Genomic DNA, 19335 nt, shown 5'->3' on the forward strand with positions numbered 1-19335 from the left:
GATAAAAATAGAAGTTAAAACTATAGGGAAAGAAAAAAAAAAATCTGTGCACCCAAAATTCTATATCCAGTGAAGTTACCATTAAAATGCATATAAAATAAAAATATTTTTAGATTTAAAAAACTAAGAGAATTTATCTGTAGCTGTTCTGGACTACAAGAAATACTAAAGGAAATTCTCCAGCCTGAAGTGAAGTGAGATAGGTATCTACAAGAAAAAATGAAGAGCAACAATTACGTATATGGGGGTAAATATAAAAGTTACCTTTTTTCTTCTTAATATCTGTAAAAGACAACCAACTGCTTTATCAAAACAGCATTTTACTACGTAGTTTATAATTTGTGTGCATGTAAATCATGAGAGCAATGGCGCATAGTACTAAGGAACCAAAAAGTTCTGTTGCAAATCTTTTCATTTTATATGAAGAAATATAGTATTAACTCTAAGCAGACTGTGGTAATGTAAGCACACCCAGTAAAAACAAAATACAAAGAGATGTAGCTAAGAAGCAGAGCAACTAAAATAGGACTAGTACAAAGAAATAATGAGTTTGTCATCCCTTGAATTATTCAAGTAGAAATGTCTTCAGATCAGGAGTCTCAGAAAGACATGGGTTTGAATCATTTTTATTCCCCTCAAAACTGATTTGGGCACAAGAGGCACTGTCATTAATGTCTTTTCCCGTCCCCCTCAAAGCAGTATGTTTCACAAGACATGTTTTGCTTTTGAATTTTTTGCCATCTTTCATGTGGCCATTGTGAATGTTTGCATTCATAAACCCAATCTCTTGATCACTCATGAATTCAGAACAAAGCTAATAAAGAGTATTATTTTGCTGCAGTTTTGGCACCAACTTGTTTTATGCTTTCCATATAACTTTCTGTATGTATGTATGTAATGCAATTATTACTGAGAAATACAATATGAATTTTTAAAACCTATTCTTACATGCATACTAACAATAGCATACATACAAAGAAAAATGGAAAATTCCAGAACTCCATTCCCATATGCCTTCCCCTATCCAAACTTCTCCCATAGTGGAGCACTGCCAAGTACTCTTCAGAGCTTCATCTAATTTATTTCTGCCCAGCTCCGACTTTTTTTTTTTTTTTTTTATAACGTCAGGGGCCTTTTTAGACTCCCCCAGCTCCAGTCAGTGGTCTGTGCTTCTCCCCATGGAACACTCTAGCTGAACCCCAGGAGTTTGAAAAAAAAGCATTTGTGCTCAACAATGGTATTAACAAATGACAGTTTTCTACCAAGGTCAAAAAACTAGGCAACACTTCTCCCCTTCTCTTTTTCCTGGACTCCCTCCCTCCAACATCAAATCGGCCTCCTCCAGCCCTGTGGAAAAGCAAACAGAATGCCTGGGCCCGCGCCTGAGTGTTTCCAGGAGCATTGCATTGCCAAGGCCAATTCTCCAAGCCAAGGGTCTGAGGGGTGGGAGCAGATGCAAATTAACCAGGCTCTTGCGAAACGGTGGTTTTTTCTCCTCCTTTCCGCGCACAGTAATCTCTGTCACAGGCTGTGGAACCTGCCTCCCTGATTAGAGGCAAACGTCGACAGGCCCTTACCTCTCTCTCCTCCTCACACTAGAGCTCTGACAACTTTTCTCTTCGTGTCCCCCTCTCCATCCTTCTCATTTGGACGCCCACATCGGTGGCGCCCCTCACCTCCCGCACAACCGACTGAGGGCCAAGCGCGGGGGGCGGGGTCCGAGGCCCGCGCGGCCTCTCGCCCCGGGGGAGGGTCCGGGCGAGCCGGGACCACGCCCCTGAGCCCCGCGCCGCCCCCTCCCCTCGGGGCTCTCGTTTGTTTTTCATTTGAAAAGTCCTCCTCTTCCTCCTTTCCTTCCTCCCCCGCCTCTCCTCTCTCCTCCGCTCCACGGGAAAGTTAGACCCCGGGCCTGGCGTCGCGGGTGCGGAGAGGACCTCGGGCCCGCGGTGAGTGGAGCCGGGGGCGGGCGAGGAACGGGGTCCGGGAGGCTCGAGCGCCGCCTGCGTGGTGGGGGGAGACCGGAGCTGGCGGACGCGGGGGCGCGCGGCGTCCTGGGCTGGCACTCGCCCACCCCTGTGCGCTGCGTCCTCAGGTAGTGCGGGAGTTTCGGGGCTCCAGGCGCGCGTCTGCCGGGAGACGCGGCAGGACAGACAGAGCCTCCTTCCAGCCGTGGGTTGGGGGTCGGGGCCCCCTGGACGTGAGCGGCTGCGGCCCCGGAATGAAAGCTGTTGGAGAGATCGTTCTGCAAAAGCAAAAATGCGCTCTGGGAGAGTTGGCTGCGCTTCCTAGCCCTCCCCGTCTCCTTTCTAGCGCGTTGCTGGGGGCTGCCCTCACCACCCGAGGGTCTCTGTCCCGCAGGCCGGGTCCTGCCTGATCCGACTCCCCTTGCGTCTCTCGCAGACATTCCCTCGGCGCTGCGCTCAGGTACTCGCGCCAGGCGGATTCGCAGGTGAGAGCGTCTGCGGTTACTTTACGAATTTGGCGGGCGGAGGAGCGGGGGTTACAGGAGAGAACCCTGCTCTCATTTTAAAAATGCAGACAAACTGGTGTAATTTATTCTGGGGTGTACTTATGATGTTTCTGTAAAAATCAAACGTTTGTGTTTCAAGACTTGGATTTTTCTTTCATTTATTTTCCGGTATTATCTTAGGATCTACAGTTCGGTTGAGTTCTTTATTCTATACTGCATATTTAAAAATGTAGCGACCAAAACGAGTACAGGTGAAGCTGTTAGGCATTAAGATTGATTTACACATATATAAAAGATTGATTTCCCACCTACTTAAGAGTATGAATTTGGGGCGCCTGGGTGGTTCAGTGGGTTAAGCCTCTGCCTTCAGCTCAGGTCATGATCTTAGGGTCCTGGGTTCGAGCCACGCTCCGGGTCTCTGCTCAACAGGGAGACTACTTCCCTTCCTCTCTCTCTGCCTGCCTCTCTGCTACTTGTAATCTCCCTCTCTCTCAAATAAATAAAAATATAAAAAATGTTTTTTAAAAAGTATGAATTTAAAATTTTACTCCATGGTCTTGGTTATTTTAGAAATAGTAGCGTCATTTCCATTAGATTGGAAAAGCCAAGAATGCCCCTCATGACATTCTGTGATGTTGTTAATTGTATAGACCAGTGGCCTGTACAGGCAAGGGGACACATTAACATTCTGACTAGGAAAAAAGGAAACGAAATTACCTCTTTTTACACATAATGTAAATGTCTATAGAATGTCTATAGAAAGCAATTAAAAATATTCTAGAAAAAGAATTCAATGAAGTGCCCAGTTGCATCTCACAGATACCAATAAATGTTACATAAAAAAATACAATTGAACAAAATAAAACATTGAATTTATCCTGAAACAACACGAAATTGAAAACTTATTTAAAAAAAGGTCAAACTAGATGGTGAAAATACAATGAATGTATAAGTAAAAATGCAATAAAATGTATTTTTCTAAAGATATAATTCTTTAAGAGAATATATGTTAAATAGATTCCTAACTGAATTTTTTTTTGTTTCTAAGTCAACTGGTTAGCCCATGTGGAAAAACAGTAGTATGTTTTACTACGTAATAAAAGGTATTATCAAGGTATAGTGATTAAAAGACAATGGAATAAGGAATAAAACAGACAAGACAATGAAACTGAAGAGATAGATTTAAGAATAAAGGAATGCTGTCATTTTATAAACATACATTTTATTTTATTTTTTTAAATTATTTTTATTAACATATAATGTGTTATTTGCCCCAGGGGTACAGGTCTGTGAATCATCAGTCTTACACATTTCACAGCACTCACATTGCACATCCTCTTCCCAGTGTCCATCACCCAACCACCTTATCCCTCTCCACCACTTCCCAGCAACACTCAGTTGGTTTCCTGAGATTAAGAGTCTCTGATGGTTTGTCTCCCTCCCAATCCCATCTTGTATAAACATACATTTTAAATCATGTGGTGGGGAAGAAATGACATGTAATTGATCGTGCTTAAATAATCAGGTATTTATTTGAGAAAACTTAATAATAGAACTGGAACTTTCTTACTCTTAGCACACAGATGTAATCTAGATGACTTACTAATTTTAATCTAAAGGTATGAAACCTGAAAGTAAAAGAGGAAAACCTAAATGAGTATTTGTGAACATGGCATGTGGGTAACGAGGTTGATAAAAAACCTACAGCCTATTTAGGGACATGATTCTTACTAACAATTCTTATTCAGAAAACATACAAATAGAGGAATTGTTAACAGAAAAAGAGCTAATTATATTAGTATGCCTAGAACTCTAATCAAGATTTTAAAAATCAACAGTCAATTTGAGGACATAAAGAGTCAGTTCAAAGCAAGAGAAATGCAAATGGGAAGCAGTAGCCAGGTTAATTATCCTAAAAGTGCAATTAAAGTAAGAGTTTTTGCATATGTTACTGATTTTGAAAGTCTGATAATGTTCAGTATTGTTGATAATGTGATAAGAGAAATACACTCTAACAAACTCCCAGTGGAAATGTATTGATAAAGCTTTTTTATGGTGATAACTATTAAACTTTTCAAATACTCAGTTATTGGAATTTATCAATCTCTTAAGCATGCAAGTAAAAATCTGTGTAAAAGATGTTCACAGTAGGGGCGCCTGGGTGGCTCAGTGGGTTGAGCCGCTGCCTTCAGCTCAGGTCGTGATCTCAGGGTCCTGGGATCGAGTCCCGCGTCTGTCTCTCTGCTCAGCGGAGAGCCTGCTTCCCTTCCTCTCTCTCTGCCTGCCTCTCTTGTGATTTCTCTCTGTCAAATAAATAAATAAAATCTTAAAAAAAAAAAAAAAGATGTTCACAGTAGTATTGTTAGTAATGCAGAGAACTTGGAAACAGTTTCATAACCATTGGTTGGGATTTGGTTACATAATTTATGGTACATCCAAAGGTGGGATAATGTATAGTTTAAAACATTTGATAACTCTAAATGTTCTAAAGTGGAAATATGTCCAAATTTTAATATAAATTGGAATACAAAAAACAAGTTGAAACAATATATATAAAAATAGAGTATATACAGTAACAACATTTTTGTAAATAATAATGTAGAACTAGACTGAATTATATTATGTGTTTTCATGTTCTTCTACAATATATATGTGTCTAAGAAAACAGTGATGTTATTATAATAGGAAAAATAATAAAAAAATAATGAAGATCCTGGAAGTGAACAGTAATTTATGTAGAATAATTCCTTTCTGGATATATCAGTTGTCATTCAATGTAGAAAAAATATATTTTCTTTCATAAAGCTTTCCATATTGTTCTCTTTATTTATTTTTGAATGTCCTCTTTCAGCTTCTGCCTTTGAAAATCCCTTCCTTCATCTCCTTCCTTAATATTGAGTGCTATGATGTTTCTTAGAGACACACAACTGAAAACTTTTGCCTGAGGGATTTCACAGCCTGTTAACTTTCTTACAAACAAAAAATGCAGGAGTGTTCATGTTCGTTATGTATTTCAGCAGCATTGTACTAAAATTAAAATCAACCTTTACAGTACTTCAGGATGAGAGAGAGATGCTTAAAAGGAAAAATAAAATTGGACTCCAAGAAGTAAATGCCTCTGTAGTAGCTTTTTGAGTAGAATAGTTTCTTAACTCTAGCTGTGTGACAGCAACCTATTAAGTTGCCATGGTGTGGAACAGAAAGTGACTAAATTCTTCACAGTCATTGGACTTTAATTCATTCATATTGAGCCCACTCAAATGTCCAGTTCCATAGTAACCAAGAAACCTCCAAAATTAATCAACACAATTATACATACTTAGAAGAGCCAAGATTTTGGCTTAAAGTCTATAAAGACTTGGAAATGTGTGTAAAACATTTCAATTTGGGTGAACTTGAGATCTAAATAGTTACAGATACATTACAAGAGAGTATGTTGTCAGTTTTATTTTTACTCTTTTTCAGTTCAGATTATAAAATCTATGAGATTATATTCCTTATACAAGAAGTAGAATGTATCACTTAAAATTTTTACAGTGTATTTTGGATTTCTTTTGAACTTCAGAAGAGATTTACTTGGGTTTACCAATGAGGTTTGAGAAAAAATTTAGATAGGTATTGCATTAGTAAATTGAAGATTTAATTGAGTTTATTAAGCTATGATTCCTTTCGAAGATAGATTTTTACTTGGGAAAGAGAGGACATAGATCTGTAGTTATAGATGGGTGGAAGTGTGGTGAGGGATATATCAGAATCACTTGGGAAATGGTTTCAAACTTCATACACTTAGAGAAAGAAGTCCCCTAGCTTTTTGGTTCTCAGAGTGTGATACTAAATTAGCAATGTCAGCATCACCTGGTCTGATATGCTATATGGCATATTTGGAATGGTTCCAAATTTCTTTTATACACCTGCTGCTTCCACCTTTTTTTCTTTTTAAAGATTTTATTTATTTATTTGAGAGAAAGAAAGAGAGGGAGCGTACAGAGAGAGAAGCAGACTCCCCACTGAGCAGAGAGCCCAATGCAGGGCTCCTCCCCAGGACCCTTAGATCATGACTTGAGCCAAAGGCAGATGCTTAACCCTCTAAGCCACACAGGCACCACCCCTCCTTCCTCCTTGACAATATTGTACTTGATTGCTAAGCTACGGATTTTTGTGTGAGAAGGAACTTTGGAAATCAGTTTGCTCAAACCTTCATGCTTGTATACCTAGCACATTTTTATTTGCATGTGTTCTATGTGACTAAAGTTCTCTTTACAAAATATTTACATAGTTTTTTCAGTTGATGAAAATTTTGTAATATTTACATTCATGAGAACAAACTGGACCATATTATTTAATAATATATTTAACAAATTTGACCTTCTTAAATATTGTTAATATTGGATTAAGAAGGCAGAGAAATTCTATGTTAATTTTGGAAATGTTAACATCAAATGATGACTTGGTATTTGGAAAATTTTTGTAGGAAAATTGCATATCATATAATCTTAATTTCTACTATGTCAAGTAACTTTGAGTAGCATTTTAGCAAAAGTTAAATAAACCTTTATTTAATGTCATAATCTAGGATATTTACTTTAAAAATATCCTTAGCAACTCAATCCAGCTAAAAAATCTGCACAAAACACCTCTATTGTATTCAGCTGTAGAAAGTGTTAATTTTATTTCAATTTTATTATCTCAGTTGTTTTTGTACTGTTTTAATGTTGGAGGTTTATATGCTCATAAAAGTTTTGAAAGTTTTCCCAGTAGAAAAGAAATTAAAAATCTGCAAATTTTATTATGTTCCAGATTTTTGGAATCATTTTCTTAGTTGTTTGTAATATGTGCATATGCATACTATGTTTCTATATTTGAATAATTAAATATTCCCAGTAGAAATGTATTTTATCCCTTAATTTTTTTTTTCTTTCTGATGGCAGTGTTGGGCCTTTATCTAAGGAAGGATAATAAGATATATTTAAACAGGTGATGACTTTATTGAGGCATGATGAGGCGGATTTTGCTGGATTCAGGATACTGTTTGCATTATGATACATGTGGAAAGTCCTTAACCTAAACTATGTATGCAGTGTTTTTACAGAATATTTCATTATTGTGAGAAGAATTGACCCCACACAGAATCTAATGTATGATCATTGCAATAGCTAAATCCCAGAAAGCTATTGACTTTGATAAATTTATCATGGGACAATCACATTTTTAAGGGGAGAAGGAAATTGTTAATATTGTGAAGTGGTTCTCCAAATGTAAGTGTAAATCAATTAGTTTGCAAGTAGGTAATAAAATATGTTATCAGTAGTATTTCAGCCTCCTGAGGAAGTTGTATTAACTGTAGTTGAAACCCACACATGAGGTCGTTCTTCGGGGAAATTGCTATATAAATAACTCTCAGTTTATAAAATCCTTGGAAAATATATATACTTCTGGGAGTTCACCACATTCATGACCTATTGTTATCATTCAGTTCAAAATATTTTATTTCCCTTGAGATGTCTTTTCTTAGTATGGATTGTTTAGAAGTGTATTGTTTTTATTTCTAAGTGGTTGGAAATTTTCCCGTTACTCTTCAGTTAGTGATTTCCAGCTACATTACAGTTTTGTCAGAAAACACACTCTGATTGATTTTAATCTTTTGTAATTTTTTTTAAAGATTTAATTCATTTGAGAGAGAGTGAGTGAGCATGCGCTGCAGAGTGAAGGAAGGGGCAGAGGATGAGGGAGAAGCAGACTCCCTGCTGAGCGCAGAGCCCACAGTGGGTCTTGATCCCAGGACCCTGAGATCATGACCTGAGCCGAAAGCAATCACTTAACCAACTGAGCCACCCAGGTGCCTTGTAATTTTTTTTTTTTTTTTAGATTTTATTTATTTATTTTATTTTTAAGATTTTATTTATTTATTTGACAGAGAGAGATCACAAGTAGGCAGAGAGGCAGGCAGAAGGAGAAAGGAAATCAGGTTCCGGGCTAAGCAGAGAGCCTGATGCGGGGCTCGATCCACCCTGACATCATGACCTGAGCCAAAGGCAGAGGCTTAACCCACAGAGCCGCCCAAGTGCCCCCACCTTGTAATTTTTTAAAAAATTCTTTGTAATTTTTAAAGGTTTGTTTTCTGACCCAGAATATAGTCTGTCTGGGTGAAGTTTCCATGTGTTGAAGAAAACAGGTATTCTGATGTGGTTGAGTGGAGTGTTCTATCAATATTGCTGTTGGTTGATGTTTTAGTTCTTCAGTATCATTGCTGATTATCTCTCCACTGATGCTATAGATTACTGAAGAAGGAAGGAAGGAAGTGTTCAAGTCTCCTGCTACAACTGGGGACTTGTCTTTCTCCTTTCAGCGCTGTCAGTGTTAGCTTCATGGATTTTGAAGCCGTATTTTCAGGTGCAGTGATGTTTAGGATTGCTGTATCTTGTTGGTTTGACTCCTACTTTTAAACACTGGTCCTCTGATAATTTTATTTGCTCTGAAATCTACTTGTAGGATAGTAATCAGCTTTTTTTCTTTTATTAACTTTACTGAGATACAGTTTACATACCATACAATTCACTTACCTGAAGTTTATTGCTTTTTACTGTACTCATGGAGTTTCGCAGCCCTTACCACAATCTAATATTAGAAGATTTTCATAATTCCAGAAATAGCAATCACTCTGCATTCCTGTCTCTATTCCTCCAGCCCCTTGGAACGACTAATCTCCTTTCTGTCTTTATAGACTTGCTATTCTGGACAGTTCATGTAAAAGGAATCAGACGGTATGTGGTGTTTTGTGACGGACTTCTTTTACTCAGTTAATGTTTTTAAGGTTCATTCAAATTGTATGTATTAGACTTCATTACCATTTACGGCTGAACAATATCCCGTTGTCAGGATATACCACTTCTCAAAGTTTATCCCTTCAACAGTTTACGGACATTTGGGTTATTTCCATTTTGGGGCTATTTCTTTTTTTTTTTTTTTTTTTTTTATTTATTTGACAGAGAGAAATCACAACTAGGCAGAGAGGCAGGCAGAGAGAGAGGAGGAAGCAGGCTCCCTGCAGAGCAGAGAGCCTGATGTGGGGCTCGATCCCAGGACTCTGGGATCATGACCTGAGCTGAAGGCAGAGGCTTTAACCCACTGAGCCACCCAGGCGCCCCGGGGCTATTTCAAATAATGCTGCTATGTGCACATTTTGTGAAAATGTTTATTTTTATTTCTCTTCAATATGTACCTAGGAATAGAATTGCTGTCATATGTTTAACTGTATTAACCATATTAAACTCGATGTTTAATCTTTCAAGGAACTGCCAGACTGTTTTCTGGAGCAACTGCACCATTTTGCATTTCCCCCATCACTGAATGAGGGTTTTCCAGTATCTCCCCATATTTGCTGACACTTGTTATTGTCTGTCTTTTTGATTATAGCTATCATAGTAGATGTGAAAAGGTGATGGTTGTTTTGATTTGCATGCCTTTGATGGCTAATGATGTTGAGGATCTTCTTATGTCCTTATTGGCATTCTTGTATCTTCCCTGGAAAAGTGTCCAAATCCTATTTTTAGTTGGGTTATTTGTCTTTATTAATTGAGTTCTGAGTGTTCTCCCTATATTCTAGATAAAAGTCCCTTATCAGATATACAAATATTTTATCTCATTCTGTGAATTCTTATTTTTTATTTTCCTGATGGTATTCTTTGAACCATAAACTTCTAAATTTTGTTGAATTCCAATTTACTTATTTCTTTTTTGCTGTTGCCTGTGCTGTTGGTGTCATATCTGTGAAACCATTGCCTAACCCAAAGTGATGATGATGTGCTCCCATTTTTCTTCTAAAATTTCTTAGTTTTACCTTTTACACTTAGGTTTATGGTCCATTTGACTTAATTATTTTGTATGGGATGTTGTAGGGTTCCAAATCCATTCTTCCTATATAGATACACAGTTTTCCCAGCAGTTTGTTGAAAAGACTGTTCCTTCCTCATTGAATAGTCTTGGCACGCAATTCTGTTTCACTGTTGTCTATGTCTAACATAGGCCAGTACCACACTATTTGGATTACTATAGCTTTGTAGTAAGTTTTATTTATTTATTTGTTTATTTGTTTGTTTTTAATAATTTTTTTCAGATTTTTATTTAAATTCTATTTCATTAACATGCAGTGTAATATTGGTTTCAGGAGTAGAATTTAGTGATTCTTCACTTACATATAACACACAGTGCTCAACACAAGTGCCCTCCTTAATACTCATCACCCATTTAGCCCATTCCCTGCCTACCTCCCGTCCATCAGCCCTCAGTTTGTTCTCTGTAGTTAAGAGTCTCTTATGATTTGCTTCCTTCTCTTTTTCCCCCCTTCCTCTCTATTCCTCTGTTTTATTTCTTAAATTCTACATATGAGTGAAATCATACGATATTTGTCTTTCTCTGACTGACTTATTTTGCTTAGTGTGATACAGTCTAGCTCCATCCACAACATTGTAAATGCAAGATTTCATTTTTTGATGGCTGAGTAATTATACACACACACACAGGCGTGCGCATGCATACATACATACCACACCTTCTTTATCCACTCATCAGTCAATGGATATTTGGGTTCTTTCCATAATTCAGCCATTGTTGATAATGCTGCTATAAACATCAGGGTGCATCTGGTGCCCCTTCGAATCAGTATTTTTGTATCCTTTGGGTAAATAGTAGTGCAATTGCTGGGTCATAGGGTAGCTTTATTTTTAACTTTTTGAGGATCCTCCACACTGTCCAGAGTGGCTGCACCAGTTCATATTCCCACCAACAGTGTAAGAGGGTTCCCCTTTCTCTACATCCTCATCAGCATCTTTTGCTTCTTGTGCTAATTTCAGCCATTCTGACAGGAGTGAGGTGGTATCTGTTGAGGTTTCGATTTGTATTTCCTTGATGATGAGTGATGTTGAGCATCTTTTCATGTGTCTTGACCATCTGGATGTCTCTTTGGAAAAACTGTAGTAAGTTTTAAAATCAAAAAAGTGTGAATCCTCCATCTTTGTTCTTTGCTTTTAAGATTATTTTGGCTTGTTATAGTTGTCTTTTGTTTTCATATGAATTTTATGTTTAGCTTGTCAGTTCCTTAAAAAAGGCAACTTTGATTTTGATAGAGATTATGTTAAATGTATAGTTGAATTTGTGGAGTCTTGCTATCTCAACTATGTACTTTTATTTAAATCTTATTTGATTTATTTCAACATTTTTTAGTTTTCAATACACAGATTTTATACTTTTTCATTGAATTTATTCCTGCATATGTTATTTTTTGATACTTTTTTAATGGAATTGGTTTATTTGTTTGATTTATTGCCAGTGTATAGAAGACATCTGATTTTTGCATATTGGTTTTATGTTCTGCCACATTGTTGTTTATTTGTTCTAATAATTTTTAACAGTTCCTTGCGAATGTCTGTGTGTAAGATCTGTCACTTTCTTCATTCCCAATCTCAATACCTTTTGTTATTATTTTATTCTAACCTAACTGGCTAGAAGTTCTAGTACAGGGGCACTTGGGTACCTCAGTCAGTTAAGTCAGTTAAGCATCTGCCTTCCACCCAGGTCATGATCCCGTGGTTTGGGGTTGGAGCCCTGTGTCCAGGCTCCCTGCTCTGTGAGAAGTCTACTTCTCCCTCTCTCTCTGCACCCCCTACCCTACTTGTGCGCTCTCTCTCTCTCTCTTTTTCCCAAGTAAATAAAATCTTTAAAAAAAATAGAAGTTTGGTCCAGTTGAATTAAAGAGGTGATAGTGGACGTTCTAGTCTTGTTCTTTGGTCTTAGGGGGAGCACATTCAGTCTTTCTCCATGGAGTATAATCTTAATCATGAGGCACTTAATAGATGCTTTTTATCAGATTAAAGAAGGTTCATTCCATTTCTAGGTTGTCCACTGGTGGTGTTTGTTTAGTAATGAAAAGTTACTGATTCTGTCAAATACTTTTCTGCATCTATTGAGCTGATTGTGTTGGTTTTTATATTTTATTATTTAAGCATTTCTTGATTTTTGTATGTTAAACCAGTGTCTTATTACTGTTACAACTCCCACTTGGTCACGGTATAGAAATCTTTTTTTTTTTTTTTAATTTTATTTATTTATTTGACACAGAGAGAGAGATCACAAGTAGGCAGAGAGAGGGGGAAGCAGGCTCCCCGCTGAGCAGAGAGCCCGATGTGGGGCTCCATCCCAGGACCCTGAGATCATGACCTGAGCTGAAGGCAGAGGCTTAACCCGCAGAGCACCCAGGCGCCCCTAGAAATATTTTTATATGTTGCTGTATTCAGTTTCCTAGTGTTGAGAATTTTTGTATCTATAGTCATAAGGGATTTTAGTGTAGATTTCTTGTGAGATCTTTGACTTTGATATCATGGTCATAGTGACTTATAGAATGAGGTGGGATAGGTTCACTTTTATTTTTTAGGAGAGTTTATGAAGGATTAATATTTATTATTAAGCACTTGGTAGAATTCACCAAAGTGAATCTGTGCCTGAGATCTCTGTGGGAATTTGATTACTAAATTCAATCTCTTGTTATAATTCTATTCAGGTTTTCTTTTTCTTCTTCAGTTAGTTTTGGTAGATTATATCTTTCTAATAATTTGTTCATTTTATCTAGTGTATTTAAGTTTTTGATATATGGTAGTTCATATTATTTCTTTTTTTTAGCAGTTTTTTTTTAAGATTTTATTCATTTATTTATTTGACAGATGAGAGGCAGGCAGAGAGAGGGACACAGGCTCCCCGCTGAGCAGAGAGCCCAATGTGGGGCTTGATCCCAGGACCCTAAGATGATGACCTGAGCTGAAGGCAGAGGCTTAACCCACTGAGCCACCCAGGCACCCCATATTATTTCTTTTTTTTTTTTTTTCAAGATTTTATTTATTTATTTGACAGACAGAGATCACAAGCAGGCAGAGAGGCAGAGAGAGAGAGAGAGAGGAGGAAGCAGGCTCCCTGCCAAGCAGAGAGCCCGATGCGGGGCTCGATCCCAGGATCCTGGGATCATGACCTGAGCTGAAGGCAGAGGCTTTAACCCACTGAGCCACCCAGGTGCCCCATATTATTTCTTTATAATTCCTTTTTTCACTGTACAGTTGACAGCAATATGCCCCCTTTTGTTTATGATTTTAGTAATTTGAGTCTTCTCTCTTTTTTTATTCATTAGTTCAGGTAAAAGTTTGTCAGTGTTGTTGATCTTCTCAAAGCAAAAATGGTTTTTGTTCACTTTTATTCTATTTTCTATGTTTTTCTTTCTTCTTGAATTTTTACTATTTCTTTTCCTTCTGCTTGTTTTGGTTTTAATCTGTTAATTGTTTTTTATTTTCTTAAAGTGGAAGATTGGGTTATTGATTTGAGAGCCATTGTTTTAAAAACATGTGCATTAACTAACATAAATTTGGGTCTAAGCATGGAGCTAGCGGCATTTTATAAGTTTTTGGCATTTGTATTTTCATTTTCATTGATCTCAAGGCATTTTCTAATTTTCCTTGTGAATTTTTTGTTAATTTGTTGCTTATTGAGAAGCGTATTGTTTAATTTCCATGTATTATGACCCTGCCAAATTTTGTTCTGTTTTTGATTTCTAAATTTAATGTCATTGTTTTCAGAGAAGATTTTATATGATTTCAGTCTTTTAAGGTTTATTGATGTTTGCTTCATGGAGTGATGCATGATCTTTCTTGGAGAATGATCCATGTACACTTGAGAAGTATGTAGTCTGGTATTGTTGGATGCAGTGTTCTATCAATGAGTGTTAGGTTTAGTTCATAAAAATGTTCAAGTCTTCTGTTTCCTTATTGATTTTCTGCCCAGTTGGTCCACTCATTATTGAAAATGGGATATTGAAGTCTCAAACTATTACCATTGAATTGCCTGTTTCTTCCTTCACTTCTGCCCAGTTTTGCTTGTGTATTTTGTGCCCTCTTGTTATGTACACATGTATATATAATTGTTCCATTTTCCTGGTGAATTGATCTTTTTTTTATTATGAGATATCTTCTTTGTCTCCTGTAATAGTTTTTGTCTTCAAGTCTATAGCCACTGTACTTTTGGGTTAGCACTTGCTCGCATGGTATTTACCTTTTGATTCTTTTACTTTCAACCTGTTTTGTTTTGTTTTGTTTTTTTTAATCTAAACTTTGTCTCTTATATGCTACATATAGTTGGGCCATTTTTTTTTTCTTTTATACCCATTCTGCCAATATTTGCCTTTGATTGAATTGTTTAACCCATGCCTATTAGGGTAGAATTTATGTCAGACATTTTCTTTAAATTTTTTAATTTGAGTATAATTAACACACGGTGTTACACTAGTTTTGGGTGTACAGCACAGTGATTCCACATCTCTATGAGTTATGTTATGCTCACCAAAAATGTAGCAACAGTCTGTCACCGTACACCTCTATTGCAGTATCACTGGCTATATATCCTTGTGCTGTGCCTTTTATTCCTGTGACCTATGCATTCCATGCCTGGAAGCCTGTATTTCCCACTCCAACACACCCATTTCTGCCCATTTCCCAACCCCCTTCCCTCTGGCAGCCATCAGTTCTCTGTATTTATAGGTATGATTTTGCTTTTTGTTGATTTGTTTTTTAGATTTTACATATGAGCGAAATCATATGGTTTTCATTTTTCTCAGTCTGACATATTTCACTTAGCATCATACCTTCCAGGTTCATCCATGTTGTTGCAAATGGCAAGAGCTCATCCTTTTTTATGGCTGCATAATCTGGTACCACTCGTGTGTGCGCGTGCACATATCACATCTTCTCCATCCATTCATCTACTGATGGAAACTCAGCTGCTACTTGTTTTCAGTTTGTCTTAACATTCCGTCTTTCTTCTGCATGTTTGCTTGGTATGTCTTTTCTTTTTCCTTTTAGTCTACTTTATCATTACATTTGAATAAATTTCTTTTAGAGAGCATGTTACTGGATCATTTAAAAAATCCATTTATCGGGGCACCTGGGTGGCTCAGTGGGTTGAGCCACTGCCTTCAGCTCAGGTCATGATCTCAGGGTCCTGGGATCGAGCCCCACATCGGGCTCTCTCTCAGCAGAGAGCCTGCTTCCTTTCCTCTCTCTCTGCCTGCCTCTCTTGTGATTTCTCTCTGTCAAATAAATAAATAAAAAAAAAATCCATTTATCGATTTTGATAATATATGTCTCTTTTTCAATATGTTTAGTACATTATATTTAATGTAACTATTGCTGTATTTGAATTTATACTTGCTTGTTTTCTTTTTCATTCTTCTGTGTCTCATTTCCTATCTTTTTTTTTAGCAATTCAATCTTTTTATAGTATTTAATCTGTTACTATGTTCTGGATTATATCTTTTGAGTAGTGCTTTTAGTGGTGGCTCTCAACACATGAGTTGAGACCTTTCTGGTCTTTTGTACATACGTACTGTATCCTGGATATTGTGTTTTGAATATTATGTTGAAAGATTCAGAGTCTTATTTAGAAGCTATGCAGGAAATTGATTTTCTGATTGTTTTGGCAGGTAGTTGACTCCTTTGGGTTCAGGTCATAGGTTCTGCCAGACTTCTGTATGTTGTGATTTGAATGTCAGTTTTCATTTTTATGAAACATTGGTCATGCTATTTAGATCTCTTTTGCAGTCCAGCAGCCAATCTGACATCTGGACTGTGGTCTCCCTTCAGTTCTCAAAGTTTTTGTTAAGATCAGATCCATGCATGCATCACTTAGGGATGAACCCAGAAGTTTATAAATAACTTTACTAGGACACTTTCTGAAGCTGCTTCTTCACTCCAATCTCCTTATTAGCTTTCTGGGGCTCTCCTTTTCAATTCTTGGGCCAGAAAAAAACATTTTATTTACTTTTTTGTTGCTGTGTACTTTCCACAAATTAATTTGTATACGAGACCCAGTTATAGGAGGACAGAGAGAAAAAAGAAACAAAGGAAAGAGTTTCTCCCCATCCTTTTGGGACCACAGCTCCTTGTATCCAGAGGAAAATTCCCCTCGGCCTCTGTGAGCCTCCTTGGATACAACACTCCTTTCTCCACAGTGGAATTGCCGGGATCTGGGACATGAGAAAGTGAGAAAAAGAAAAAATGTTGAGAAACTCTTTTTCTGAGCTTTAGGAATTCCCCTACCCGCTGCTTCCTCTGGAGTTTTCTCTGCCCCTGGTGCCTACCGTACCGTGTTTTAGACTGCCTTAAAACCTGTCAGGGCAGGGATACCAGAAGATTAGGAACCTGATTTTGGTTTATGGTTCTTCCATTTCTGGCCTTCTCCCATGCTCTTGCATGGCATTTCTAGAGTCTTCAAATAGCTGCCTAATCCTTCTGTCTGGGCTAATTCATGGCATTCATTGGGAGAGACAGGGTGCTATAGGTTTACTAGATCTTACCCAGAACTGAAACAGGTGATCTGTTATGAATTTTTTTCTCTGGGTTCAGAATTTCTTTCTAAACTATACATATATTCCCCAAACCTTACAAAATGGGAGGTGAAAGGGAGCTCAGTAGAAGGGCCTATTTTCATATTATAGAGTGTAGTAGTAGTAGGAGAATTGGGCAATTTGAAAGCAATGTGAGGGTGGTGGGATAGGAGAGACAGCACAGCAAGAATACAGAAGGCAATTTTCAGTGGGATTTAGAAAAGTAATCTGGCCTCTGATAAGGGTATTTGAAACCATAATTTCCCCAGGTCATAAAACTGACCTTGAACAGGTTATTTAAACTCTTGAGATTCTCTTTCCTTACCTGTGTAATGAAAGTCATAATATCCACTCAAAATATACAAAGTTCCTGGCACCTCCTAGATAATTAGTAAGTGTTATCTAAAATTGTAACCTAGTGAAACTGTTTTAAATATATTATATTGGTTTATTTGGGGACTTAATTAATCAGTGGTAACTTCACAGTTCTCTACAGCTAACTGCTTCTTTAAATAGTACCTTAAATTTCCTTTAAAAAGTATAAAATTTTTCAGTTAAAAAGAATCATGTTTTCTGTTTGGCCTCATTCCAGTTTGTTTTACATTGGAATGTAATGATGGCTTATCTGTTTGAGAATTTGGAAACATGACTGATTTGCTTATTTCCAGCTCTGTGGTTTAGTATTATGATATGTTTAAGTATATAACATATAAATAGATGTAAGTATACAATATATATACAGTGTAGGTAAGTAGTATGAAAACTTACCATTTCAGTTGTTTTTATGTAGCAGGGTTGTGGAAGTAGTATGTGGTCAAGAGAATTACATTTTATAATTTATGAGAACAGTATAATAATATAGACTAATGCAAAAGTGACAAAAATGTGCAAATTAAGAGAACTATCTTCATATGGATCAACTAACATTCAAAAAGCCCTTACATAAAGAAATTTAATTTAATTCTAAATTTATTTAGAATACACAACAGCCTTTTCTTTTTAATCCAGGGGAACTGATGCATGTAAAGTATGTTATCCTGTGATCTGTCATGATCCAGAATATGTAGGGAATTACATAAGCAAAAATCTCTTCCTTTAGGAAACTTACCTTCGAGTTAGGGCTTCCACTAAAATTTTTTTTTTAATATTTTATTTATTTATTTGACAGAGAGAGATCACAGTAGGCAGAGAGGCAGGCAGAGAGAGAGGGAGAAACAGTCTCCCCACCGAGCAGAGAGCCGGACGCGGGGCTCGATCCCAGGACCCTGAGATCATGACCTGAGCAGAAGGCAGAGGCTTAAACCGCTGAGCCACCCCGGCGCCCCTTCCACTAAAATTTAATCCTCTTTGAAGCCCTTATCTTTCCAAAACTGTTTATGCTTGTGATTCTTGCTAACTCTCTCCATGTTCTCTCTAAGCTTCCTTACCAGGAGGCTCACTCTCAACTAGCCTACCTGCTTGTCACCACTCTCCACCACATGGCACCACCTCCAAGATAGAAAGTCTTTTCTTTTTGGTCCATCAAGTCTCTTGGGCCACAGGAGAATAGCTGAGACCCCAGTACTTCCTTTTAGAAACATGATCTCCCCTTAGGCCAGTTTTGCAGGGAGCATTATCTTCCTGAGCTTCATTTATGTCATGAGAAATCTTACTGACGAATTTTTTGTGCGAAATGAATTATTCACTTGTATTCAGTTAAGTAAGTAAACTGAGTTTCACATTTATAGCTAACATTATCCTTGGTAATCGCACATATGAATTAGTGTATTTATAATCCACAAAACTTTAGCTGAGCCAAAATAGATGGATTAATACAAATGTATCACCATTACTGTAAGAACATTTCAAAGACCACACCCACCCACTTATGAAATGAATTTCATATTCAAAAAGAAGCCTATTTGAACTAGTTGTTTCTGCCTGTTAATTCTACTGTCTGTCACCAGAAACGGAAAAGTAGCTCATTAGATTGTATTTATTTTTTTCTTGTTTCTCCACTCCACCCTACTGTAGAGGTTAGGGTTCACTAGAAGAATTGTGGTGTAGCTGCAGTTATGGATAAGAGGAAGGCACAGGTGTAGTAGCAACGTGCTATAGCCTGGGAGCAACCGGCTAGTTGCTGACAGTACTTCTTAATAGCTGTGCAACCTCAGGGAAGATACTTTAAATAGCTTTTCCGTGCCTCAGTTTCCACCTCTGTTATAGTACCTCTCTTATAAAGCTTTTTATAAAATTACTATCTGTATACTGCCTGTGAAGATACCTTTAAAGTGTTTTCATTAAATATAATTTAAAGTGTTTTCATTAAATACAATTTAAAGAAAAAGATCATCAATAATAGATCAGATTTTGATTTGGTATATTAGCCATAAAAATAATAATCAGTTCTTGGACATCCCAGCCTTTTTCATCCATTAGTGGGAGATTTAATAATGTAAAAAAAAAAAACAAA

General features: G+C 37.2%; 1 protein-coding gene across 3 annotated transcripts in view; it reads left to right on the forward strand.

Moving 5' to 3' along the window:
* The first annotated feature begins 1572 nt into the window (after positions 1-1572).
* Positions 1573-19335, forward strand: part of PLSCR4 (phospholipid scramblase 4) — a 48140-nt gene continuing 30377 nt past the window's right edge. For 2 of the 3 annotated variants that reach the window (XM_046003605.1, XM_046003607.1), the window contains exon 1: positions 1573-1946. The gene's annotated coding sequence lies outside the window, so the exon portion shown is untranslated. Of the gene's footprint in view, positions 1947-2400; positions 2450-19335 lie in introns of all 3 variants that reach the window. The other variant, XM_046003606.1, reaches the window with a different exon arrangement.

The sequence above is a fragment of the Meles meles genome, chromosome 4 (genome assembly GCF_922984935.1).
Source record: "Meles meles chromosome 4, mMelMel3.1 paternal haplotype, whole genome shotgun sequence".
Lineage (NCBI taxonomy): Eukaryota > Metazoa > Chordata > Mammalia > Carnivora > Mustelidae > Meles > Meles meles.